Source organism: Narcine bancroftii, chromosome 3 (assembly GCF_036971445.1).
Source record: "Narcine bancroftii isolate sNarBan1 chromosome 3, sNarBan1.hap1, whole genome shotgun sequence".
Taxonomy (NCBI): domain Eukaryota; kingdom Metazoa; phylum Chordata; class Chondrichthyes; order Torpediniformes; family Narcinidae; genus Narcine; species Narcine bancroftii.
The window spans coordinates 32,322,613-32,337,006 of NC_091471.1; the positions used below are offsets into that span (position 1 = coordinate 32,322,613).

The window sequence follows — 14,394 nt, forward strand, 5'->3', positions numbered from 1 at the left end:
AATGAAGATTTTTCTTCCTGAACACTTCCGAGTGTATTTTATGGATGTTATATTGCTGATCATGTCAAGCACCTTAACATTTTCCTATGGCATACAGCTTTTGAGATATAACCTATTCTTGTGATTTCCTGTTATATTTAAATTCTACTTCAAGCATGAAGTACAACATGTCGTTGAAAATTCATTTTCTGCATCTGCACTTGGACTTATTCCCTGCTGATCTTGATGCAATCAGTAACAAACATGATGAAAGGTTTCACCAGGACATTGCAACCATGGAAAAGCAGTAACAGGGCAACTGGAATCCATCAATGCTGGCCGACCACTGTTGCATACTGACACAAGTGGCATCAGATGCTAAGTACAAATGAAAATCAGCGGCAAAACTTATTAGGTCAGTTGAACTAACGCAATGTTGCAATTAGATTTCAGATGTATTTTCAGAGTACATGCATGACATCACATCCAACGCTGAGATTCTTTTTTCAGTGGGCAAGGCAGAATTACCACTTACTGATAGAGCAAAAAAAAACTACACAGTGTATAAATGTAAATAAATAAAGAACTGTAAACGGATAATGAATGTAAACAAACTGCAATATAGAGAATTTTTAAAAATCAATAAAGTACACAAAGTCCATAAATTATTCTCAGTGAGTTTGTTGTTGGGGACTCTGATGGTGGGGGGTGGGGGAGTGGGTTAGCAGCCATTCTTGAGCCTAGTGGTGTGAGTCTTGTGACACCTATGCTTCTTTCCTGATGGCAGCAGTGAGAACAGAGTGTGTGCTGGGTGGTGTGAACCCTTGATGATTGCTGCTGCTCTCCGACGATCCCTGTAGATGTTCTTAAAAGTCGGGAGGGTTTTTGCCTGTGATGTCCTGGACTGTGGCCACTACATTTTGGAGAGTTTTACATTCAGGAATATTGGTGTTCCCATACCAGGCCAGGACGCAGCCGGTGAGCACACTTTTCATCACACATCTGTAGAAATTTGCCAGTGTTTCTGGTGTCATTCCAAACTCCTGAGGAAGTAGAGGTGCTGACGTTCTTTCATCATGATCCCTTTAGTGTGTTGGGTCCAGACTAAATTCAATAAAAATTTAATCTAATGTTTCTCCAACTTCCTATGACATACAGAAAATCTGAAATTATTTGTGTTCAGTTTGAAGTTGTCTATCGTAATCTCCATTTTTTTTTCAGGAAGCAAACTATGTGAAAAAAAGTTGTGGTCCAATGTTACCTTCTATACCATGTTCTCTAATTTTGCACACCAATCTCTTGTGGGATCATAAGAAAAGCTTTTTGAAAGTCCAAATACACCACATCATCTGATTCACTCTACTGTCCCTGGAGCAGAGGTATGGGGGTATGTCTCAGATATATAAAATTAGGAAGGGAATGGAGAGGGTATACTACAGGAATCTTTTCCTTGTATTGGAGGTGAACAAAACAAGACATAGATTTGGGATAAGGATTTAAGTGATTCAGAGGGGATATGCGGGGTAATCGTCCTCGCCCAGAGAGTGTTCAGTGCATGGAATCCACTTCCTGAGAAAGTGGTTGGAGCTGGGTCACTAACAACCCTAAAAATATATCTAGATGAGCACGTGAATCACTCAAGTTTAGAAGGATATGAGCCAAAACAAATGGGAGTTGGTCTAGAGCAATATCATTGGACTCATTTCGCATTATTTCAATCTTCAACCTGAAACAATAGCTTTCCACGGATGCTTGCCCTGACCAGCTGAATAATTCCAGCGCTCTCTGTTATTTTTATTTTTATTTTACATCTCTAGAATCTCCAGAGTGCCTTTTTGATTTTCCTTCCTGAAAGCCTTGTTTCAGGAATTTGTTTTCACTATTCCAATTGGGAATGAATTCCACATTATAACTAATCTCTCATTTTACTTGAATATTTGATCATCCGCCAATGGGAACAAATCCCCTTTACCTACCCAGTCCTATTCTCCCAAGATGTACACCTTCTCTGAATCTTCTTGGTTCCAAGGAGAACAAAGCCAGCTTCTTCACGACAGAGGTACCATACTTTGGATAGGGGATTAAGCTGAGAGCTATCCCAGATTGATGTAAGGGAAGGTTTCCACCCAGGTTCCAAAGACATGGAGGGTTAAGGTTAATTGGTCACATGGGTGTGTTTGGGGGTGGGGGGAGGGAGGTGTGGGCTCATGGGTTGGAAGTGCCTGTAGCCATGCTGTATCTAAATTAAATTAAACCTATAACATTACCCTGAGGTAGAGAAAGAATGCTCACCCTGATGTAATAGGTAATAATTAGTCATGAATCAACATCAAAACAGCTTATTTAATCCAAATCACATCATTATTTGTTGGAGCTTGGCATGTTGAAATTGGGTACTATTTTCCCCACAGTAAAATAACAAACTTCAAAAGTACTTCATTGGTCAGAGTACTTCGGGACATGCTAAACGAGCTGCAAACAATGCTATGTAAATGTTGTAAAGATCTACAGCATGGAATCAGGGCCTTTACACAACTTGTCCATGCCAAACCCTTCTACTCTTTCCAAAGACCTTCAGCGTTCAAAAGGATCAAAATGATCTCCGCATTCCTGACACCTTCACGTCTGTCTGCTTCCCTGCACTCGCCTTCACTTTAGCTCTCCGACTTGATCTGCCATTGCCCTCTTTCTAAAATGAGCCACTGAAAAACTTGTCGACTTGTTTATTTTTGGTTCCTCAGTTAACAAATCCTGCTGTGTTTCTCACCGACACAATGTGTTGCTCTGAGTGCAGCAACGCTGAGCAGATGCCAAGGGACTGAGATGGATTGGGTTTAGAAGCAGAACATAACATTTTCATACCAACAAGAGCAAAAGTGATGAGACTAAATTTCAAAAAAGTGTTTGGAAACTATAAAACAAAATGTTATTAATTTCTGAGGAATAGAATCGGACATAAGCTCGAGGTTATGAGGACAGACTCGGTACATTACCTCAGGATCCAAATCATATTCAACTAACAATCCACATTGAGCTCACATTTCCAGTGCTCACTGTTGTCTCTGCAGAGAAGGTTCACGAGAATGTTGACAGGATTTCAAGGTTTGAGTTGCAGGGAAAGTCTGTGCAGACTAGGGTTTTTTTCACTGGAGCGTAGAAGATTGAGGGGGGACTTAATAGAGGTGTTTAAGATTTTTAAAGGGACAGACAGAGTAAATGTGGATAGGCTTTTTCAATTAAGAGTGGGGGAGATTCAAACTAGAGGACATGGTTTAAGATTGAAGGGGAAAATTATAAGGGGAACATGAGGGGAAATTTCTTTACGCAAAGGGCGGTGGCGATGTGGAATGAGCTTCTGGAAGACATGGTTGAGGCGGGATCATTGGTTATATTTAAGGATAGACTGGATAGTTACATGGAGAGGAGGGGACTGGAGGGGTATGGACCGGGTGCTGGTCAGTGGGACTAGGAGGGTGGGAATTTGTTACGGCATGGACTAGTAGGGCCGAACTAGCCTGTTCTGTGCTGTAAGTGGTTATATGGTCTCCCATTTCAGGCTTCATTTGTTTCCTCTCATGTACACTTTCCTTGAACATTAGCCCACACTACCCAAACATACCCATGTGACCAATTAACCTACTAACCCCATGTGTCTTTGGAACATGGGAGGAAACCTTTTCTTACCTTTCCCTGTCATTTAAAGCTCACAAGTTAAAGGGGCAGAAGCAGGCTATTAGGCCCATCGAGCTTGTTCCGTGACTCTACACTAAGCTGAATTATTCTCACCCCTAGTTCCAATTTCCACAAGTCCGTTGATACCCTTACTAAGAGGTACATCCATTTCCTGTTCAAATACTCCCAGTGATGTGGCCTCCACTGCTTTGTGTGGCAGTGCGTTCCACAGATCTACGACCCTCTGACTAAAGAAGTTTTTCCTCCTCTCTGTTTTAATTGGATAATTTCTAATTATAAGACTATGACACCTTGTCCTCGATTCACCCATCAAGGGAAACATCTTATCCACATTCACTCTGTCAAAACCTTTCAATATTCAAAATGTCTCTGAGATACCCCCCACCTCATTCTCCTCTACTCTAACAAATACAACCCAAGAGCTGTCAAATGCTCCCTATACGCCAACCCCTACATTCCAGGAATCATCCTAGTTAATCTCCTCTGCACCTTCTCCAGCAACACCACATCCTTTCTAAAGATAGGAGGCCCAGAACTGTACACCATACTCTAAATGGGATCTCACCAGTGCCCCATAGAGTCTCATTAACACCTTTAGATTTCTAACTTCCCAGCTCTGATGGAAAGTCATTGACCTGGTTGTGGTGGTACACCACCGGCCTACTACAGAGGGCAACCTCTGTACCTGCAGGAGAGTATGGGGAACAGGACAACATCTGGCCAGCTGTCAATCAGCTGACCTGAATGGATCAAGCCCCACCCAGTCGGGTGTCAATCACTCTCCAGGCTATATGCCTGAGCTGGCCCTCCGAAGACTCACTCAGAGTTTAAACCAGCTACAGCCAGCCCTGCTCTGAGAATGTCTTTGCCGATTAAAGCCTGTTGTACAGTCTTTACCTTGTGTTTGTCTGATTCTAACAGTGCATCACACTGGTACGTTAATTCTCTCTGCAGATGGTGCCTGACGAACTCCATATCTGCAGGATTTTCTGTGTTCATTTCAAACTTGCAGATTCTGCAGTTTTTTTTTTAAACTTTACTTTTGGGGTTACTGCTACAGAATTAAAATAGTTTTTATCAAAGTCACAAATGGCACGGCCATCCGTGCTCAACCTCACAGATGATTATGAAATCGGTGACATGGTTGACTTTAAAAAAGAAAATCTACAGATGCTGGAGTTGAGGCAAAATATATATGTAATATATATAAAAATGTGCTGTAAAAACTCAGCAGGACACGCAACATCCTTAGGAAGCAAAGGTAATCAACGTTTCAGCCGGGCCTTCTGGTTGCCTTTTACTTCCTATCGATGCTGCATGACCTGCTGAGTTTCTCCAGCACTTTAGTGCATTGACATAGCTGACTGCATTCGGCTTCTCCCACTGCCCTTGACCAAAGTCTGCTCTCAACAAATCGTAAGCACAACATTCTCCAAAATGGAGAGAAACATGGGAAGTCTGCAGATGCTGTGATTGTAGTCAAAACACAGAAATGCCAGAGGAACTCAGCAGCATCCATAAGAGGTACAGATATATTACTGACGTCTGGGGTGTGAACCCTCCCTCAAGGTGACCATCCTCCAAAATGGCTTCCTTTTCTAGCTTCCATTATTATTAATCCTTAAACTGCTTAATTATAATTTGTCACCCTGGGCAATATACTCCCAGGTCATGAGTCAAGTTCCATATGAATAAAGGGTCATCATCTCCATCAATGCCTCTACATTGTCAAACCTCATGACCCTTTCTCAAAGGTAAAGTTGCTACCTTTTGAATATTCCGCAGGTCAGGCAGAAGGAGAGAGAAACTGAGTTGACGTTTCAGGTCAGGGATCTCCCCATCAGAACTCAGAGTCTCTGATCTGAGCCCATAGTTCTGTTTCTCTTTCCACAGATGCTGCCAAATCTGCTGAACCTTCCCACTATTTACTGTTTTCATTTTAGGTTTCCAGCATCGGCAATTTTTTTAAAAAAATCCACTATTTCAAGTCTGAAAAAACAAAGCCATTGACTTCAAATGCCATCGCATTCAATTTTAGCTCATTTTCCATTGGATGATGGCCCAGAGCATAATACAGGAAATAAATTAAATAATACTAACACTGGAACTAATCTAATAATCTTATTCAGAGAGGCCAGACCATAGTGATATTGGAAATGGAAGAAGGTCATAAAGTGAAATAGAAACATTGGAGAGGCATTGATGAGATAAGATGGTCACCCTGGCTGTACAAGCATTTATGCCTGATCTGCCATAACTTGGTGCAAACTGTTGGAATTAAATGCAAAGTCTTTTTTTTCTCCCCCCACACCATGTCCTTTAATATGCTAAAAACAATAACAATCCAGTTTTATTAACCTATATTTGGAAACATTCACCATGCATTAAAAAGGCATCAATATGTTGCAATCCACCATGATCAGTAACTTGCTCAAATATCAGACAAATATTGAATCATTTTACGATAATCAGTGCTTATTGAGAGGGCTGGTGCAGGAATTCTTTCCACAACAAAAAAAAATGAGTTGACTGGTTTGCCCACAAGTCGTGTTGGAATGGAGTACAGTACTCATTTCAGCTGCATGATGAGATACAATCGAAAGCTGTGGTTCCAATGTGGGTCTGTTACACAAATAGCAAAAGACATCTAAAGATATGTCAAAACCATTATTATAGTGAAGAAACTGTGTCGCCATAGGCAACACCTTTCCTACCTACAATAAGTGTTAGTTTGCAGAACTAAATGTCAATTCTGTGCCTGGATTTGAAATATCTGATGTTCCATTGTTGCTTAAAGACTATCATTTCATGTCAAGAAGCACTTTGTCATTGTAGCCAGCTCATTTACACGGAAGTAACATCAGATTTTTTTTTAGCAACTTACCAAAAGAATATTTCTTTGCATCACAGAGATGTAGTACCTTATGTACTCCTCCCCCTTCCATATATCCCCCAGTCTTTAGTTAAGATGTTTATCTTTTTTCACTCATACCTTGAAGAAGGGCTCAGGCCTGAAACGTCAGTAATATATCTTTACCTCCTGTGGACACTGCAAGGCCGGCTGAGTTCCTCCAGCATTTCTGTGTTTTGACTTTGTACAGCTTTGCACACTATGGCTGCAATTGTTTTGGCATCCAAATAGTTTCACAAATTCACCCACAATACTTTGTAGGCCAGCCGCAGAACGATGCCGCTGTAATCCAAAAGGTTAACAAAAGATGAATTTTTCAGGACTAAAAACACAGCATAAAAGTGCAGAGTTATTGAGTGAGTACAGAGCATAGGCAGAATAATTATCCAGGTGTGAGGTTTATTCAGAGGCCTGATAATGAGCCAATAACACTTGCAAATATCAATAACCTAGTAAGATATCTTGAGTACTGTGTGCAGTTTTGATTACCTAATTAGAGGAAAAAATATCAATGAAATTGATAAGAGTGCAGAGAAGATTTACTTGTTTCATCTTACCTTGACTATATTTTCTCCCCTGGTCCAATCCCTCCCCACCTACATCCACACCTCATGTGCCATCTCCATCTCCTCTGACTTACTCGAACCGGACCACCTCATCTTCACGATGGATGTCCAATTCCTTTATACCCCCATCCCCCAGACAGGTCTTAAACCACTTCACTTCTTTCTGGACCAGAGACCCAACCAGTCACCCTCCACCACTCTAAACAACTTCTCCTTTAACTCATCTCACTTCCTTCAGTATCAAAGGAGTAGCCATAGGTATTTGCATGGGTCCCAGCTACACCTGCCTGTTTGTGGAGAAATCCATGCTACAAGCCTACACAGGAAAGACCCCTCAACTCTTCCTCTGTTATATTGATGACTACGTTGGGGCTGCACCATGCACCAGCAATGTGCTTGTTAATTTCATTCACTTCGCAGCCAACTTGTACCCCAATCTCAAACTCACCTGGTTCTTTTCTGACAAGTCTCCCCTTCCTGGATCTCTGTCTCCATCTCAGGAGACAATCTTTCCACCAACAAACCCACTAAGTCCCATAACTACCTTGACTACACCTCCTCACATGCTGTCTCCTGCAAAGATTCTAATTCCCTTCTCTAAATTTCTCCATCTCTGCCACATCTGTTCCCAAGATGAAGTCTTCCAGTCCAGTTTTCAGAAATGTCTGCTGCCTTCTTCCACAAACATGGCTTCCCCTTCACAACCATCAACTCAGCCCTCACCCGCATCTCCTCCATTTCCTGCTTATCTGCCCTGACCCCCCTACCCCCAGATGCAACAAACACAGAATCCCCCTCATCTTCACCAACCACCCCATCAGCTTCCACATCCAACACATTTATCTTGGTGAATAGCTATTGCTGCTGGGTTTTGGGGTCCTCTGGGCTCCTAACAGTCTACATCGCAGAGACTGGGCACAGACTAGGAGATCGCTTTGTTGAGCACCTTTGCTGTGACAGAGATCTTCCAGTAGCTAACCATTTCAGATCTGTGTCACACTCCCATACTCATGTCTGTCCCACCAAGATCACCTGTAAATTGGAGATAAACACATGAATTTCTGTCTGGGCACTCTCCAGCCAAATGGCACAGCTGGTTTGTTTTCTTGGACTAACAACCAATGACAGGAAAACAGTATGGAAAACCATTGTACGTTGGGCACACCCATTGGCCGACAGTGCCTGTGGCTCCTCCCACAGGCTCCAGAATGTTCCACAGCCCCCTGCCCCAGCGCAGAACAGTCAAACAGCACGGATGTGCTTTTGTTCTAAAGCTAATAAAAGCCTATCAGTTTGTTCAACCTCAGTCTTTTGAAGTTATTGATAGTGCATCAGATGGTCCATCCTGGACATTTAAAACCAGTACTAAACAAATCTACAGAACAGAAATATCATCTGCAAACAAAATAAAACCTCGAAATAAAGACTGTTGCGTTCCTCCTTCATGTTATTTTATCATTTCTTTGTGGTGATTTCCCAATTAAACACTGCAGCTAAGTATCATTTCTAAAAAAAAACTTGAGGGGGAAGGATAGAAGTCAGCAGGCTGTAATTACACAATGATGTTAGTGACAAGCTGGTATGATTTTTCTGCATGTTGAAATAACTAAATGTGTTTTAACTCTTTGTAATCAGACTGTGTGTCAGTTACAATGAAAATTCAGTGACTAGAATATACATTGATTGCCTGAAAACACCTTGAAGGATAGATTAATTGACTTTGCAATGAGGACAGCTTTAGTATTAAACTAGTCAAATGTGACAGTCTGCATGTTGCTTCATCTGGCAAGAGTACAAGGATATAGGCCAGGCCAAGCCAGTAGAGACCAAGAAAAGCAAGCCAGACCAGGTGAGGCAGCTGCCTTCTTACTGCCATTCTGTTACTTGGCATTCAACTTTCTATGTACAGTTGCATTGGACAGAAACAGCTGAAGCAGTATTGGGCTTCAAATCATATCTCAATAGCTATGGATCAACTTCATGTTTAATGTCACATGTACCAAGATGCAGGGATATAGTTTGTTTCACGAGACCAGTTAGATACCCCAACAGAAGTGGGAGATCAGTTGCTGTGGAGCGAGGGCAACTTAATTTTACTATGATGAGATTCACTCAGGAGTCTGACATTGGCAGGAGAGAAACTTTCCTCGAGCCTGGTGCTGGGCCATCACGCACTAGTGAATCTTCTTCCTGGCTGAAGGGGTGAGGAGAGTGTCCCTGGGATGGAAGCACAGAAATGCTGGAGGAACTCAGCAAGTCTTGCAGTGTTCATAGGAGGTAAAGGTTATGTCATTGACGTTTCAGGCCTGCGCCCTTCTTCAAGGTGTGAGCAAAAAGCAGGCAGGCACCTGCTTTTAATACGTTAGCTGCTTTTGCAGAGCAGTGGGAGAGTAGATGGAGGAAAGTGGGTCGCGGCGTCCCGGAGTCTAGAAATCTAGAATGGTGCACCACGAGAATTTTAACCACGGAATCCCACATTATCCCAATTCAACTTCTCTGAGGCCAAGTTACCAGGTTTTGTCCGCTTACTTTGGAGGAGGGCATGACCTAGCAGCTCTGCTGATGCACTCGGGGAGATAACTCCATGACCTCATTAAATGGATGCCTATGTTATTTAAAATGACCAAAAACAAATTACAACATAAGGCATGAAATAAGCATATTATTCAACAAATGGATCCTCGATTTGGATGCTCTGTGATCTTCAAATGATAAACAGAGGTTGAAACTTACTGTTTCTTATTGATGCAGTAACACTACAGAATAATAAAGTTACTCAAGAAGTATACGATTTAATTCATGTTCATCCTCGGTTTTTTTTCAGTGCGGTGATACTGACTCTCACTGTGCGCATCTAATGATAAAGGTTCCAACGTCCATTATAGAAACTGCTCGAATTTCTTTTCTCAATCAAGAGCATTCTGACAGCCAAGTGAACCATTACCCCAGCTCTAAGCTCCGAAAGTGATCAAATTGGACACCAACAGGGCCATGTTGACACAGACTTACAATTCCAACCACTGTTGAGTTCAAGAACTTCAAGTGACATTGAAGGAACGGAGTTACATTTCCAAGACAGGAGTGTGTGCAACTTAAAGAAGGAACCTGCAGATAGTGGTGTTCTTAAATGCCCTTCTTGATGGTACAGGCCTTGGGGGTTAGAAGCTGTTATGGGAATAACCTGTGAATTACTCCAACGGATTGGTAGATGGTACATACTGCAGCCTCAGTATGTTGGTGAAGAGAACAGTCCCAGCCTATCCTGACAGACTCAATGGACCAAAAGGCCCATTTCCCCGCTGTATCTTTGTGACTATGACCTTAAGAAATGCTGTTCAAGCACTTGTAGCAATTGGCATCATCATGAGATGCGAGAAAGAATTACGCACAGATTAAATATTTCATGCTTGTATGACTGATATTGTAAAGTAATACTAAACAAACATTGATACGTCAAATGGCTTAATTGGCAGCTCAAACTATAATACATAATTTAAATGCACTGATATGGATTTTTACCGTACAGGTTAATTTATAGCTTATCTTTTACCGTCCTTCATGTAAATGTTGGATTTACTCTATGCAATGATAAAGCTACATAGTACAATTTGACCTCACTGTTCCCATGATTTCTTCCCACATACTTGAGACTTCTTCCTGGAGCTCAGAGATTCTATGCTAAACCGGGTGTTCCCTGATATCTATTTCCCATTTCTCATATTTAAATATAGGCCACCCTTTGCTGAGAATTGCTCCACTTGACCAACTTCAATTGCTGACTAGTTCAAGGAGCTAGTGTGCATTCCCACTGAAATCATACACTTCCACTGTCCTCCACTGTCAATTCATCTGGGCTATTTTTCCTGCCTATCAACACCAAATCCAATGGATGCAAGGTTAAACTCTTGATTCAGTTCAAATCACATACTATGTTTCTGGGGTATATGCTTTCAACAACTTTGGTTGAACCTTGCTTGTAAGTCTGCTTCACGCGAATTCTTGTTGAGGGACAGAAGGGCGTGCACATAAAGTTGGAATCATTTACTTCTACCATCAAACAGAAATTATCTGACAAATATATACATTCTGAAATATTTTTTTTTTCTTTTTTTTGTGCACCAGAAACTGGACTTGTGCCCAGGTGATGCAAAAGTTTTGCAATGGTGTTAGCAGTGCTGTCCTCGCCATTCGCTCATTGAACAGCCCCACAACCCCAAGATAAGGATAGCTCCATTCTGAAATATATGACGACCATTCCCCTTACCCTAAATGGCACATTGACTTTGTGTGCAGTATTTATTAAGTAGAATCGTGTACCTTGGCTTCATATTAACTCTTCTATCAATATATAGCAGAATTTGTACATTCTAGCGCACACAAATAACTGAACTACGGTTTCCAAAAATGGGGGAAAAAATTGCTTTTAAAATTATATAATTGTTTATAATAAATCAACATCAAATAACCTCACATGATTCAACTCTTGCCTGAAATTTTAAATGTTCTCCTTCTCCATCTTTCCAATGGCTTCATGAGGTCATCTTCATCCTGCACTGGCTGATTTTTCACACTCGTTCTATTTCCTCGCCTATTATCATCTCATGCACCAAGATGCAATGATAACATTTGTTCTGTGAGCGGTCCAGCCAGACACCCTATTCCTAATGTACCAAGTAACACACAACACAGAAGTGCATTTACAAAAAAAAAAGAGATCCGTTAATACAAAGTCTAGAAAGTTTTGTGATGTTCATTCAGGAGTCTAATAACAGCAGGAAGGAAACTACCCTTGAATCTAGTGGTACTGAGAGTATGGCCAAGGGTGGGATGAGACTTTCAATATGCTGGCTGCCTTTGCAAGGCAAGTACAGATGGAGTTACAGATGTATCCTGACAGGAAGCTTTCAATGGTGCTTTTGTAGTAGCTGTCATCACTTGTAATAACAGAATCAGGTGATGTGCCACCTTTCCTTAGGCTTCTAAGGAAGTGAAGATACTTATGCCCTTTCTTTGACTTGTGACAATAAGGGTGGACTGGATCAGGTGAATGGAGATGCTAATGCTTAGGAACTTAAAGTTGCCTACAGTAAAACCCCTGCTATTCAGAATTCTGGCAACCTCAAGTAACTGGAAAAAAAAAAGGAAAGAGGAAAATAAATAAATAATAAAATAGATGAAAACACACAAGTTTAAAATTGTGAAAAAGTAAATGTTCTCTGAAGTAATACAAAGCTTTGGTGAAGATGGGTGCAAATATTCTGCCAGCAGATTGTGCTTTGCTCATAATAGCTGATTGAATACAGTTGGGTGAAACAGCAATGGCATCGCCCAGGATTAAAGAGCTGGCTGATGCCGCTCACCACTGGTGGGTAATTCTCTTTAAAGTGTTTCCTTATCCCGGTGTAACTCCAATCAGAGGCTTTATCTGTAAACTTGGGGAGGGAATAGGGGCAGAAACATGTCGACCTAGCAACGGTTAGATGTATTCATAGAATGTGACTGAGAATAAAGTAAAATGCTTTAAGGTTTATATATTTATGCAAGTGAAGTTTATTCAGTGTAAATAGAGTATTCTATCTTTTGAACTGTTTATTCTTAATGCAAATGTATGAGGGATTGTAAGAGCAAGTCTCAAGCAATTGGAAAATACTCTTATCTGGCATCAACCAATCCCCATAGGTGCTTTTATTGCATCTCCATTTGATACTGATCAGGGAGAGACTTCTGCTCCTCTTCCAAAAGTCCTTGGTCTTGTTGAAGAGGTTGTTGCCGTGGCACCAAACTACTAACTCTTGTCTCTCCTTCATATTTTGACTCATCATTGTTTATAGATCTTGCCAACGACAGTGGTATCATCCGCAAATGTATAGATGGAGCTGGAATGGTGTTTAGCTACAATATCAGTGGGTTTACAGGGAGCAGAGTAGTGGCCTGTGGGACCCTGGAGAGGGAAGATGATTGTGACTGAGGTACTGTCGCCAATCCTCACTGATTTCAACCTGTAGGATAGGATGCAAAGTCATGGAGTTTGGAGATGAGTTTGTTTGGAACTATTGAGTTGAAGGCAGAGCTATCATTGATGAATAGCAGTTGAATGTCGGGGTCCTTATTGTCCAGGTATGTCAAGGCTGAGGACAGGGCATCTGTTGTGGACCCTTTGGCTGTGGTATGTGAAATGGAGTGGGTCAAGGTAGACCGGAGTTAATGTGAATCACGACCAACCTCCCAAGGCATTTCATGATGGTGAATCATCACTCTTTTTAACACCCCCACTGACAATCTGCTTTCAACCACCTACGTAGAGTTTTGGCTCAGGCACTGATTGAGGACATTTACACTTTCCCATTGTATCCAAGCCAAGCGAAAATGAACTACTCTGACATCCCACTTCCAGCTCTCACTAGTGCATCAAATGCTTAGCCATATATTTTAATAACAATGTTTTCTACTTCCACAATCCATTCAGGTGCCTTTTAATTTTTACAATCCTGTTCAAACCTTACCCAATGTCCTTAAATTCAAGTTCACTTGTCATTGATACTCTCTGAAGAGAAATTGATCCTTCCTTTGCATAATATTTAGAGGCTTCAATGTTACAGACTTCATTAATCTACCTACAGACACCTCCTTCACAGAAACAGTTTTCTGAAAATGGCTCAGCCACCGTGACGGCAGCACTACTGCTGGTGCAGACCCACAGGGAGAAAGAAGCAGAGAATCAGCATTCCAGCGGGGTCCAACCACCCAGTCAACTGCTGTCAGCTCCACACAGGTTTTGAACAGCCTGTTAAAGGAGACGATGGTAGTTTCATTTAAAATTCCGCAATCTCAGGGTCGGGGCCCAAGATGGTGCCGCCACGAGGGGTTGCAGACTCCAGGGGAGCGGATGACTGGCGCAGGGCACCAGAAAACAGGGAGACCATCCTCTGTCTGAGAAGCAGAGGAGATGACCCATGGGACAGTGACTATGGCAGTGAACCAGTGAGGGGCTCTGAGGCTGAAAGACCCACGCATGCGGTGGGCTGCTGGCAACTCCAGGGGAGGAACTCACGGAGACTGGGGGCTGCTGGAGACTGGCTCAAAACTGGGCGAAGGGGTGCCAGGTATCGAGATTGGGATGCGTGAAGGGTGCCAAAGGCGAAGGGTTCCTGACAGTGTCAGAGGTTTGGATCTGGAGCTCAGGTTGTGTGGTTGCGGAAGCGGTGGAGGCGAATCTACGGACACTCAGTGACTCTGGAGGTACTC

The 14,394-nt window shown here is 42.1% G+C and overlaps 1 protein-coding gene and 1 non-coding gene across 4 annotated transcripts in view; both read right to left on the reverse strand.

Moving 5' to 3' along the window:
* The window catches only part of LOC138757050 (protein FAM53A-like), a 181,706-nt gene that overhangs the window by 22,445 nt on the left and 144,867 nt on the right, over positions 1-14,394 (reverse strand). The gene's annotated exons all lie outside the window — the stretch shown is intronic.
* On the reverse strand, positions 11,259-11,378 carry LOC138759742 (U4atac minor spliceosomal RNA). The gene has a single exon (XR_011355070.1). It is a non-coding gene; the product is annotated as a U4atac minor spliceosomal RNA (small nuclear RNA).